Raw genomic sequence first — 14130 nt, 5'->3', positions numbered from 1 at the left:
AATGTTAACAACACATTGACTCTGGACTTCACTCTCTAGAGGCTTCCTTTGCTCCCACAATCCTTACCTCTTAGAACACAGCAAAGGAAGCAATGAATTTTACAGGTGAAATGGGAAATGTAAAAGGAAGGCCACAGACATGAGGTAGAGGCTGGCTAAACCAGTATGCCTCCCTGAGAATGTGAGAGTGGTGAGTGCACTTTTCAAGACCACTAGGTATTGGTTTGGTAGTTGCCTCCCCTGACAGTGGGCAGCTCACCCAATCAAAAAGACATTGTAATAACACAAACACAATTTACCCATGCCAGCTTGGGTGTGTTGAGTTGCCACCTTCCCATTTAGGCTTTCTTTCTTTCTGTCTATCTTCTTTTTTTTTTTAAACTTCTGGGCCATCAACAAGCACTGATTGAAAAGGGAAAACTCACAGAGATTTCAATTACTGTTAATGTTGCCTGAGTGTTTCCACTGTCACAGTCTCGGGCTTCAACTTTTTAATAAGTTTCCCGTAATTATTACAAGGTTTTGGTCTAATTCCAGCTGAGGATTTAATGGGACTCATTCTGACAAGATATAGGATATTGTCCCAATAGATGCTCATTTGGAAGTGGGCCTCTTGCAATTTCAAGTGTGCAGAGCTGTGCAAGATTAAAAGTACTGGCAGTCTAATTTCTACCTTGTGTCCCAGGCTCCATGGATTTGTAGCTCATCCAGGCTGTCCATCTGGGGAGCAAACAGCATGTACTCCTTGATGAGAAACTCTGGCCAACCGACCAGCTGTGAAAAAAATAGATTACTCTTGTCATTTTTTTCTGCTAGGTAATTTGCTGGGAGTAAAAATATAATTTTTAGAATGTGTAGAGTTAAAAGCAAATCCCAGGGATGTGTCTGATTTATATTTAAAACTCCACTGCACATTATTTGTTAATTTTTCAACAATACCCTGGCTGGGATAATATTTTCTAATTCCGAGGAAATAGAAGGATTGGTTTCTGGTATTTGTATACTATGCAAGCACAGGTTAAGGGAACAGAGGAGAGAGAACAAAGAAGAACTCAGCTGGCAGGTTGAACTGAGCACAAAGAGATGCACTATTGGTCTCCCAACAGGTAAAAGATATATGATGATGGTATTAAGTAACTGCTGGGAGAATGGATCTTGTTATCCCAAGGCTGCTGAAATTGTAAAAGCATCTATTCAGGCCCCTAGAATATAACTCCATCCTTGTGAGAATATAACTTCACCCTTGTAAGATCGTGCTAAATAAATATTTAGCCTAATTCTAGAACAATTGAGCTGCAGAGTGGAGAGGAGGATCATTGGTAGCAGTCTAAATTGTGATATGCTGGGTAACATCTATAGTATAATAGTCTCACCAGGCAGTGTTTCTAGAAAACCAACAGGAATAGAAAAATAATGTGCCAAGTAGTGAAATCAAGCCATTCAGTGTGCATCCAGTGGAGAGCTAATGTTATCATTTGAAATTAAAGAATTTGCAATAACACTTCCACACAATGTCTTACAGAATATTCAGTCCTCAATTAGTGTTGTGCAATAGCTTTCTGTTTGCAATTTTAGTGTGTTTAATGCTGTGACTCAGAAATTTCATTGTCTTGACTTTTAAATTATTTATATATATAAATAATATATAGATACACATATATATATATTATTTATTGGTTTTTATTTTATATATATTGGTTTTTTGAGACAGGGTTTCTCTGAGTAGCCCTGACTGTCCTGGAACTCATTCTATAGACCAGGCTGGCCTTGAACTCAGAAATCTGCCTGCCTATGCCTCCCAAGTGCTGGGATTAAAGATGTGCACCACCACCACCCAGCCTTAAATTATATTTTTAAAGAAAATTTCCAACATGAATTTTTATTTCTTAAACATTATTTTTTCAATATCCGTCTTAACTACAATTAATATATATGTATGTGGGGGTGCATCCAGGTACATATATCTGAGTAGAGTATCCATGCATGTACACTACAGAGGTTTATATCCATAATACATAAGGTTTCCTACAATTCAACAAAGGAGTCTTATAATTCAATGATAGAGTTAAGTAAAGAAACAAAGTTAGGTATACTGGTTACTTTTCTGTTGGTATGATAACCAAAGCAAAGCACACCATTAGTGACATCATAACCAAAAGCAACATGGGAAAGGAAGTGCTTATTCTGGCTAATAGTTTCAAATGGATAGAGTACTGCAAGGTAGTTAAGGCATAGGGACAATCAGGGAGAGCAAGTGGCAGTCGCAGGAAGCTGGCTGTTCATATTTGATACATACACAGGAAGCAGAGCAAAACCAGGAAGTGAGGCTTGCAAACCTCAAAGCCTCACCTGACACTTCCTCTTGACACCCCCAAATAGCACTACCAGCTGGGAGCCAAGCATTTGAGTATATAGCCTATGGAGAACAATTCTCATTCATAGCACAAGAATAGACAAAGATTTGAGGCCTCCATAGATGCTACTGTGCTACACAGTAAGCACTCTTAAAGGTTTTCAAAGTCATGAGTCATCAGGACAATGAAAATTTAAAATATAAGGTGATACTATTACCTACCTATTACAAGGCTGAATGTTTTACAATTATAAAGTTAAATTGCTTTAGGTATAATAAAACCCCCAAACTGCACTGTGTTTATGAGGTATAGAGTAATCAAGATTTGAAAAAAAAACCAAATTATGATAAAAAAAAGTCTCAGAGCTCTTCAAAATTGCAGGGAAATGTAAAAGGCCAAACTACTTTGGAAAAACAGTTTTGTGCTTTTTGCAATATCAAAGAGTATGGCTTAGCCATTGTCTTCCTAGATATTGATCCAAGACAAGTGAAAACAGATATATAAAAGTCTGTATTATGAGTATTCAGAGCACTTGTATTTAGGTAAATGACTACATTGAGGTCTATTTGTTCATGGAACTATTATTCAGAAAATAGAAACAAATTAGTGATAGATACAACATCAGAAGTTAGACCATGATATCAGAAATAATCTGTTGAGCAAAAGAGGCCAGACACTAAAGGGCATTTTATTGTTTCACTAATTGAGAAACTATACAATATATAACTAATCTTTAGTGGCAAATAGATATGGCAGAGGATATTGACTATTAGATTTTGACTAAGGAAGGAACAAAAGAACTTTCTAGTTAATCAAGATTTCTATTTCTATACAGCTACATAAATGCCATAACTCAACAAAGTATACCTTCTTATGTATAAATTTATACCTCTATAAATATGAATGAGTACAATGTTTATACATAATTGTTGGTCTGGGGATGTAGCACACCAATAGAACACTTGCCTAGGACATGCAAGGTCCTATGTTCAATTTATCATACCACAAAATGCAAAAATACAACAAACTCATGGTAGCCAGGCACAGTGGTGCATGCCTCGGATGGGAGGATTGTGAGTTCTTCATCAGCAAAATAATAAGAATCTATCTCAAAACCAAAGCAAAGCACACCATTAGTGACATTTCAATTCAATTAGGGTACAAGTCTTTTAAAAGACTGCCATTTTTTTCCTTACCATCATTGTCTTTCTTGTACCCATTTCATTTCCAAACTTAGCATTCTAGCTTTCTTGATAGCTTTAAGTGTGCCAGACACACTAAAGATGGCAATGGCCATTCATCATGCCTAGGAGACTATTATCTCAGTTATCTACCTGATTCGCTTCATTTCCTTCTATCCTTTTTCCAAGTGTCATTATCTCAGTAGAATCTACTCTACTCACTGCATTTAAAATTGTAACCTTCCATCTTAGTCCTTTTTGTGATACTGGTACAAAATAAGACATACTGGGTAGTTTATAAAGAACAACCAAAAACATACCTCACGGTACAGGAGGCTGAAAAGTCTAATAGCAGCACACTGACCTCTGTCAAAGGCCTCCTGCTGTATCACATGGCAGAAGCAGAAAGAAGAGACCAGAAAAAGACAGAAGAAGCCTGATTTTAATCTGTTCACAAGGTCCAAGCTCTCATGACCTAAACACCTCTGAAAGCTCTCCCCACCCAACATCTCTTGGGGAAATCAAATTAACAGTATGGACTTTGGTAATACATCCAAACCATAGCACCTCCTGAAAATTACCTGCAACACTACCCTTATTACATATTTTTGTATAACTTTTATAATTTAATATATCCATCGTGCTATAATTATTGCATTCTCATTATCCCCAAGTATACTGTTAATAACTCATTTGAGAATTTCTTTGTTTTGTTCATTTCCAAACCTCTAATACATTGACACACAGTAAGAAACTAAAATATGTTTGTTGAATAAATGAACAAATAAATGCATGGAAGGACTGAAATCAGCTATATGGTCATAATATTAAATAGGAGAAAACTGTGTTATCACAGAAGAAAACCTGTCATGTTATGGGATAAAATAAAGCAGAAGGGTATCCACACAGATGAAATTAAACAACCATAGTTTAAAATTCCCTCATGTTTGGCCAATGGAGACAAAGGGAAGTGGAAATGGCAACAACTGGGTTAGCATTAATGAAGAGATCAACCTAATATTAAGGACAGATATCTTGTTAGCATTAATAAAGAGAACAACCTGATAGGGTAGATACGATGTGAGTAGAGAAAGGACAGTTCACTAGGAAGCTATCAGCCTACAGTTTATCTAGAAAAAAAACAAGAGCATCTAAACTATAAAACAAAAAAATTTTCTCCATGAAAAGATTGACAAACTCAAATACTAATAGAAAATTTGAGAGTCTAAAAGATCCATTAGACAAGACTCAGAACACACAGGAACTGTGTCATTATGAAATTAAAGTCTTATAGGAAGTAAGCTATATGAAGCAAGGTACACATTCAGAATGCTCACTGATATCTGGCCAGCACTTTCAAAGAAAAACCTGGCATGGGGTTTTGGGAGTGATGTGTGAGTGTTCAGTGGTTAAGAGCACTTACGCTTCTTGCAGAAAGCCTACGTTCCATTTCCAGCACCCACATGGTGGCTCATAACTACCTCAAACTCCAGTTCTAGAGGATCCAGTACTCTTTGTTCACCTACAGGGGCCCTGCACGAATGTAGCTTACACAATTTACATACACACACACACACACACACACACACACATTCATGCACTCTCACACACACATATTTACACACTCAAATACACTCACATTCATACACACACTTTCATACACGTAAATACTCTGCATCACATACTCTCTGTCACTCACACATTCATAAACACACATACAGGCATACACATACACACACACGCATACACATACACACACACACACACACACACACACACACATGCCCACATACACATGCACACAAACAAACCTTTAGAAAATACCTGGCACAGAGTTGAGCTCAATAATGATTTGTTGAATGAATATTTTACATTCATAACTTGACCCTCCATTCGATTTAAAATTTTAACATGGTAGCAGTGCTAAAAAGAACAACAATATAAAGATGATATAAATGGAGAAATGAGAAAAATGGAGGCCTTTAATTGAAGAAAGGAAAGGGAGGTCGACACAGAAAAAGAGAAAGAAAAAAGAAAGATAAATAAAAATCCTTGAAAAGACCAGTAGGAATCATAGTATTTTATGACATATTATACACATAAGTGTGTACATACATATATATTGTTTAAATGATTGCATTCACTTGTGATAATACTTCCTGAAACAGCCATAGACCATCTAACAAAATCTCCACAACCAGGGATAGAGACCTCCTTTTGAATTGTTGGTCAGGAAATTCCAAGTGATTCCCCAAACAAGATATGTCATTGCTGTTACTCCTGGTTACTAACCAGAAGTTGAAGCTATGTCCCTGATGGTGAAGACACTGAGTACTTCAGACACAAGGATCAGAGCAGTTGAGTTGGATCTGACCCAAAAGATGTTCGTCCAAGGACTTCCTTTTATAATACCTGAAGGTGTTATGCAAGCTTCCTAGGGAGGAAAGCATTCAATAGTACTTCTCAGTTCTGATGCTTAAGAACAACAATGACAGACCAGCAAGGTATCTCTAAAGGTGAAGCAGAGGCACATCTATCTTAGAGGTGATGAACAGCTGTCAATTGGATTTCAGGCTCACTCAGTAAGAGGGAATCCATGAAAACCTAGGCAAATACTGGTAGTTAATGAGGTCATAGATCTTAGAAGAGCACCTTGTATTGCCACTTTTCTAAACAAAGTGTAATTCCTAACAACATTCTAAGTACTTATCTCAGTATAGCTCTCATTCCCCCATCAAGAAGCTCCACTTACAGCTGACAGACATGATTTCAGAAACTCAGAATGAATTGATAGTCAGAGAATGACTCACCATGGTGTGCCAAGCCCAACAAATACATCTACACCATAACCCTTATACCTGAGGCTCAGGGAATGTGGCAGAAGATGGAGAAGAACGATTATCAGAGGAAGGAGACCATGAGCTTTGCTGCAAGACTGAGTCTTCTAGAGATGACAGGGATGCTAAAGCTTCAGCCATGGAATTTCAGCAAGCTCTACTTTAACAAGACCTTGAGAATCACAACACCAATTAACAATGCCAATAGGATCAGGAAACATTTTCAGGACCTTACCCCTAGAAGAAGAGTTATAGACAATGAAAAATTGCTGGGAGAAGGATAATTAGTCTTGTCCAGTAAAGATATACTAGAAGGTCATTGTGCTGGATAGCCTTATGTCAACTTGACACAAGCTAGAGTCATCTGAGACTCAACTGAGAAAATGCCCTCATAATATCCAGCTGTAGGGCATTTTCTAAATCAGTTATGAATGGGAGAGAGCAGAGCCCTCTGTGGGTGGTTCTATCTACCGTCCAATGGTCCTGGGTAATATAGGAAAGCAGGCTGAACAAACCCCAGGAGCTAGCCAGTAAGCAGCATCTCCCAATGGCCTCTCCATGCCACCCAACCCTGCTTGTTTCCTGTCCTGACTCCATTCAGTGAGGAACTACAGTGTGGAAGTATAAGTCCCAAAAATCCTTTTCCCCCCAACTTGCTTTTGGTCAAGTTGTTTCATCACAGCAATAGAAACCCTAACTAAGTCAATTATCCTAACCCAAGTTGTCAACCCTAAAAGCTAATCAAACAAGCACAAGTAAATGGATTGACCAGGTTGCACTTAAACATATTATATGCATACACACACACACACACACACACACACACACACACACACATATATATATATATATATATATATATATATATATATATATATATACATGAACTATGTGTATCACTTGAGACTGAAGAAGATGCACAGCAAAATGTTGACAGGTAAATATATATATATATATATATATATATATATATATATATACATATATATATATATATATTCCTTAAGTGAAAAATAATCTTGTAACATAATCTCCTACTTTTGTATTTATGTGTAGTGTCGTGTACATTTTTATGTGTTTTTACATGTATGTAAGGGAGTCTGTGCTCACAAGAGCATGTGGAATTTAAAAAACTGTGGCAGTAAAAGGTAAAAAAACATGTGTACATACACATGTACATGTCATATACATGTATATACGTATGATATAATATATGTATGCATATATATATGTATACATGATAAATAAGATAACTCAACATTGGGTAGAAAATTTTGACTAATGAATATTAACTAGCAAATATCCTGGTAGAAAAATAGGCAAAAAAAATCTGCTGGCTTGCTGTATTATTGCCCTACTTACCAATGACTAGTAAGCAATAATGAAATAAATGGTATATCCTATTTATTGGGAAAGTGAAATTCAAATAGCAAAAGTATCTATGGCTTGTGAAGATGACTTAAAGTGGGGCATTTCTACATCTCTGATGAAAATATGGATTGATATAGTCTTTCTAGAAATAATCTAGGAAATTTTTCTAAATATAAAGATGTGGTACACTTTGCCTCTGCAACTCTATTTCATACCTCTACCCAAGAGCAAAACATAAAATGCACTTTTAACCACCAACCAAAGATTGCGCATGGAGGGGTCTGATTGTTCTGGCAGCATGTGTATAGTAGAGGACTGCAAATTCGATCATCAATAGGAGGAGAGGACCTTGGCCCTGTGAAGGTTCTGTGCCCCAGTGTAGGGGAATACCAGGGCCAATAAGTGGGAGAGGGTGGGGTGGCAGGCATGGGGAAGGGGGAGGCTACAGGGGTTTGTTTTTATCGCTTTTGTTTGTTTCTTTGTTTTTTGGAGGAGAAACTGGGAAAGGAGAAATTTACATGTAAATAAAGAAAATATCTAAAAAAAAAAAAAAAAGAATGTATGTAATACACTACTTAATGGGCAAAATACCAGAAAGTAAGTGGTGGCCAACAATAATGGATTAAATAAAATATGCCCAAGCCACAATAAGTACCATTTTATCTTTAAAAGGAATGAAGGCTAATCTATAGAGTTATAGAAATATCTTAGTATTATTTAATAAATCTATTAAAAGATACAGGAAGTGTAGTAAAATAACACAATGGCATTTTTATCCATGACGTATATTTATCCATAACTATGTGTATCACTTGAGACTGAAGAAGATGCACAGCAAAATGTTGACAGGTATTGTCCAGGTAGGAAAGGTGACTCAGTGAAAGTGAGTAAACACAGGCAAGAAGGAAGGCAGCAGAGCAAAAGCAAAAGATGATGTTTATAAAAGTAAAATGTAAACACTGCATTCATGAAGAAGTGTGTGTGTGTGTGTGTGCCCATACATGTGTGTGAACATGTGTGTGCTCACATATACAATAGCATAAGCAAGGCTATAAGAGAAATGATTGACTTATTTACAGTGGAACACTTTTAACTAATCATTAGGCTTTTCTGTTCAAATGAGTTTCTCAAACACATCGGAGGTTGAAAAAAGAAAGCTCTCGGCAACTATTTCACAACTTTACGAATCTTAGGTTCATTCTGCAGTTAGAAGGAAGCTCTTGTTTTCCAAAGCCTCCTTACAATTCCAAGGGCTTAACTAGAGAGACTGAAAAATCACAGAGCAACCCAGGAGTATGAGTTACTGTACACAAACAAAAAAAAATCACAGAGCAACCCAGAAGTATGAGTTACTGTACACAAACAAACACAAAAAGTCACAGCTCAATCCACAAAAGTTACAGAAAGTCCACCTCCCTTTCTTCTTCCAGACTGTCCTCATTAGATTCCTACATTAGGAAACTATGAAAATGGATGGTCCTTCACTAGGAAGAAGTAACTGAAAACAGCCTAAGATTTTAAATAGCCAGCAAGTACACAGAGGTCCTTGGGTTTTCCACATTGAAAGAATCATGAACAAGAGAAAGGTTCAATTTTACTTCTAAAAATCACAACATATTTCCATATGTATTGAAGAAGTTATCCCCCCTCATATGCCATATTAGTTTGTTTGAGTTTTGTGATTCAAAACACAACTCTCCCTCTCTCTCTCTCTCTCTCTCTCTCTCTCTCTCTCTCTCTCTCTCTCTCTCTCTCTCTCTCTCTCTCTCTCTGTAGAGACCAGATTTCTACTGTCACCATGCAAATAGAGGCATAGACTCTCTCTACTGCCCAAAATGAACCAGATATTTTAGAAAAGTATATATGTATTGTATGGATGCATTACTTGTCAATTTTAAAATCTGTGGCCTATAGAAAAGGGTAGAATAGATGGAGGAACATAAAGGAGGCAAAAAGAATTCTGGGATAGGGATGGCTTAGCAAGATTCACCTGGGAAAGATGTAACAAAAGACACACAGGGTACCTGAGCAAAGGTAACCAGCCACATGGCAGAATGTAGATTAGAATAAATGGGTTAAGTTATGATCTAGTCAAAGAAGAGTCTAGAGATACGGCCAAGGTATTTGTAAATATATTTTGAGTCTGAGTCTTTTTGGCAGGGGGAATAGGCCTGGATGAAAGAACCAAGCCCAATCTCTACAAGATACTTGAACTGGTAGGCAAAATAAAACAAAGTATACTTATAATGAATGAAAAAATAGAAAGTCTCAACAGAGGAACAGAAAAATAGAAAGGACTCATTCAGTTAACAAGCGAAAATGTTAGACAAAACAGTATGGGCACTTGAAATGGATGAATAGAAGTTGTCCAAGATAAAGAATAAGGAGAAGAAAGTCAAAAAGAAGAAACAGATTCCTTTAAACTGCTAGCCAGTTTTACAGATTTATGATCAAAATATTAGGAAGGAAGGAAAGAAGAAAAAGGAAGGCACTTAATCGTTTGAAGAAACTATGGCTTAGGCAATCCCACCTCTCCGAAGGCTGAAACACAATATCCAGAGCACAAAAAAGCCTGAGCTACATCAGGAGCTCAAGACCAGCCTAAGCTGTTTATCAAATACCAGGCCATAACTGATAGCAGATGCCTCATCAGAAACTTGAAAAAGAAAATAGAACAGATAACTTTGAGGTAACTGAAAGAAAAAAGCTGTTAGATATATGTCAAAAACTATTTTAAAATACTTTAAAAAACTATTCTATGATACTTTTTCTCTCTGTATTGGGAGAATACTTTCTCTCACATTTCTCATTTTACTTACTTGAATCCACTTTCTCCACTTTTAGTAAGCCTAGCTGAAGACTTACCATTTTTTTTTAACTTATTTTTTAAAAAAAATAAAAAGCCAACTCATTTCATCAATTTTTTCTATTGATTTTTGATTTTCATTTTCACTTATTTCTGCTCTAATGTCTGTTATCATCTTTCTAAGACATTCATAATTTCCCTTTGATTTGTCTTTTTAATTTCATGCTATTTCAATAATGTTACTTTAATTTCACCTATTTTTACTTGTACACATTACATGTGTGTGTTTGTGTGTGTGTGTGTGTGTGTGCTATTGTAAAGAAAAGCTCTATGAATTAATAATTTCCACATTGTTTATGAGGCAGGGCCTTATGAGAATCCAATGTCTCATTTATCTTATACTATCCCCAGATAGTAAATTCATGATAGTAAAATCCTCTCTGAAGTATACCTGGTGAAAATCATCCCAATAAACAGAGCATCACTGCTCATGTGTAGCTATAGAGACTCAACTTCCTGCTATCATCACCAGTTGTTGTTATAGAATCTGAAACCAAAGCAATAATGTAAACTATGGCTGATCATTAATCGACTCAAGTACTTTCATCCAGAAGGAGACCTAGAAAGGGGAAATCAGGACAACCCCCCCAAACAATATAAGATATTGCCATTGCCCTTGGTTAGGGCTCAGAATTTAAACATAAGACCTGTACGAACCGAGTAAACAGGGACATCTCAGAAAAACACCGGGAGGCCAAGAATTTCCCTCATTGAGCTTAATGAGATAAGCTCAGGAACTTTGGGAAGGTGGTGGAACTCTCCAGAAGGGAGAGGCTAATTAACATTCCTCAGACCATAGGGTGAGAACCAACCTGCAGGTGAAGACACATTCCGCAGGGTGGACCTTTGCTCACCTTCAGACAAGGGAAGTCCTTGTCACCTCATTCCCTGAAGACCAATCAGTTTAATCAAGTTTAAAAAGTCACACTCCTTTGTCAACCACATTGTATCCAATGGCTGCTGCCCTGAAAATTGTATAAAAGCTGACTGAACAAGCTGTGCAGGATTGTCACCTCTCCTTAGGGTCTGGTATGGCCCCAGAGCACTGGAACTTTAAAAATCCTCTTGCTTTTTGCTTCGATCAAGCTCCATGTGATTCACTTAGGGGGTCTCCAGTAAGCTAAGGCTCGGCAAGGTCTTACAGACCCTATTGCCTAAGACATCCACATTTTGGATACAGAACTTGAAGGAATGGAATGGAACTGATCTGGAAGCCTCCTCCCTGATAATTAGTTCTTGTAGCATCAAAGACTATCTCTCATAGGTGCTATGTAAATGGCCAAAGGAGAAAATCAGTCAATAGTCCTATCCAACTGTAAAGCTTATTAATGACAATAATGACTGGCCTAGCAAGATATCTCAATAGAGGCACTTTTATCTTGGAGAAAGCCAATACCTATCTCATTAGACTTAAGAAGATCCACTCAGTAGGAGGGAATTTATGCCTACTTATAAACCAGTCCACTACCAAGGACTAAAGAGATCTCACACTCTAGAGGAGAACCTACTACTGACAATTTTCTCAATCAATATAATTCCAGACTATATTCTAAATACATATCCTTATGTTTATCCTGGTCAGAATGCAGAAAATAAGTAATTGGGTGTTGTTTAGCTCGAATTGATAGATCTACAATATAATGCGTGTACCTAAGACTCAAGGAAAATCACTTCAGAGGAATTAAAAGAAACTCAAGATGAAGGAAGACCAAAGTGTGGATATTTTGATCCTTCTTAGAAGGGGGAACAAAATACCCATGGAAAGAATTGCAGAGACAAATTATGGAGCAGAGACTGAAGAAAGAACAATCCAGAGACTGTCCCACCTGGGAATTCTTCCCATATTCAATCACCAGACCTAGACACTATTGTGGATGCCAGCAAATACTGGCTGACAGGAGTCTGATATAACTGTCTTCTGAGAGGCTCTGACAGTACCTGACTAATACAGAAGTAGAGGCTCACAGCCATCCATTGGACTGAGCACAAGGTCCCCATTGAAGGAGCTAGAGAAAGGATGCAAGGAGCTTAAGGGTTTGTAGTCCCTTAGGACGAACAACAATATGAACTAACTAGTACTCTCAGAGCTCCCAGGGACTAAACTCCAACCAAAGAGTACACATAGGGGACTCATAGCTTCAGCTGCATATGTAGCAGAGGATGGTCTAGTCAGTCATCAATGGGAGGAGAGGCCCTTGGTCCTGTGAAGGTTCTATGCCCCAGTGTAGGGGAATGCCAGGGCCAGGAAGTGGGAGAGAATGAATTGGTGAGCATGGGGAGGGGGGAGGGAACAGGTTTTTTTTTCCCAGAGGGGATACCTGGAAAGGAGTTATCATTTGAAATGTAAATAAAGAAAATATCTAATAAAAAAAGAAAAGAAAAGTAAGGCTCCAGAGAGAACTGGGAATAAGCAACTGCACCAAATTTGTCAGGGCTTCAGGATCACCCAAGCTGTGCACATTTATTTTGCTTTCCTGTCCATATAATTGTGAATGCCTTGTGGAGATGTTCCTGCCCACACAGTAAAACAATGTCTCATGGCCAGACTGTTCAGGTCAGAAAGTCAAGAACTTAGCTGTGTCGTCTTTAACTGTGTCCTTAAAAGAATGAAATAGACATTGTCTGTAATATTATAGATCACTTGGCATGAGATTTAGTTGCTTTTCAGAGATAATATAAACCAAAGTGCTCATTAAAAACTAAAGTCACCATCTTTAAGATAGACATGAATCCTCATTTTGATAGTGTACACTGTCATCCTATCAGGTTTAGCTTTCCAGGATCATTTTACAATGAATTCCCCATAAACACTTACAGGGAAACACACACACATAAAAATAAGAGGAATTAGAAAGATTAAGAGCCAAAGGACCAAGACATCTGCTGTTACAAAGTGTCTTCTTCTAGACATGACAGAGAAGCTGTGCCTATAAAATCTCAACAATATGACTGCCTAAACAAGTCCTAAAATAAATCATAAAACTAGATGACATGCTGATGTAGTTAGGGGAGATTTCAAATACTCCTCCTAGATGAAGAGCTCTAAGCAATCAATGGCTGCTGAGAAAAGAAAAATACCTATTTTCTCCAGGTATGAACATCCTGATAATACATATGAGCAACATTAAATGAGCTCAGTAGGATGTGTATATGTGTGTGTATACATATACATATATATGTATATAATTATATATATTACATATGTATGTATAATTAAAGAAGAGGATGTCATAAATTTGAGTGTGGGAGCATTGGAAGAGTTGGAAAGGATGCCAGAGGGAAGGAAATTATGTAAACATAGTACTCAAGTATAAAGTTTTTCAACCAAAATTAATTAAAAATATTTTTCAGTGTTGGAGTTGCTTTTCTGTAGTGTGAAGAATCCAATCAAGCTAATCCGAGTAGTGGTCTGTTGGCATCCAGCGCCAACATATATGAAATAAAGAGTTCTTGTGGTAATAGGAGTAAGAAATAGATAGGAAGAGATTGAAGGAGACAAGAAGAGGTAGGCTAGCCATACT

The 14130-nt window shown here is 37.2% G+C and overlaps 1 long non-coding RNA gene across 2 annotated transcripts in view; it reads right to left on the bottom strand.

Annotated features, from left to right (window-relative positions):
* The window catches only part of LOC116072978, a 154786-nt gene that overhangs the window by 129091 nt on the left and 11565 nt on the right, over positions 1-14130 (bottom strand). For both annotated transcript variants that reach the window (XR_004111614.1, XR_004111613.1), the window contains exon 2: positions 674-774. This is a non-coding gene — a long non-coding RNA (uncharacterized LOC116072978). The remainder of the gene's footprint in view (positions 1-673; positions 775-14130) is intronic.

Source organism: Mastomys coucha, unplaced genomic scaffold (assembly GCF_008632895.1).
Source record: "Mastomys coucha isolate ucsf_1 unplaced genomic scaffold, UCSF_Mcou_1 pScaffold10, whole genome shotgun sequence".
Taxonomy (NCBI): Eukaryota; Metazoa; Chordata; class Mammalia; order Rodentia; family Muridae; genus Mastomys; species Mastomys coucha.
This window is presented reverse-complemented; position numbering and strand designations above follow the sequence as displayed.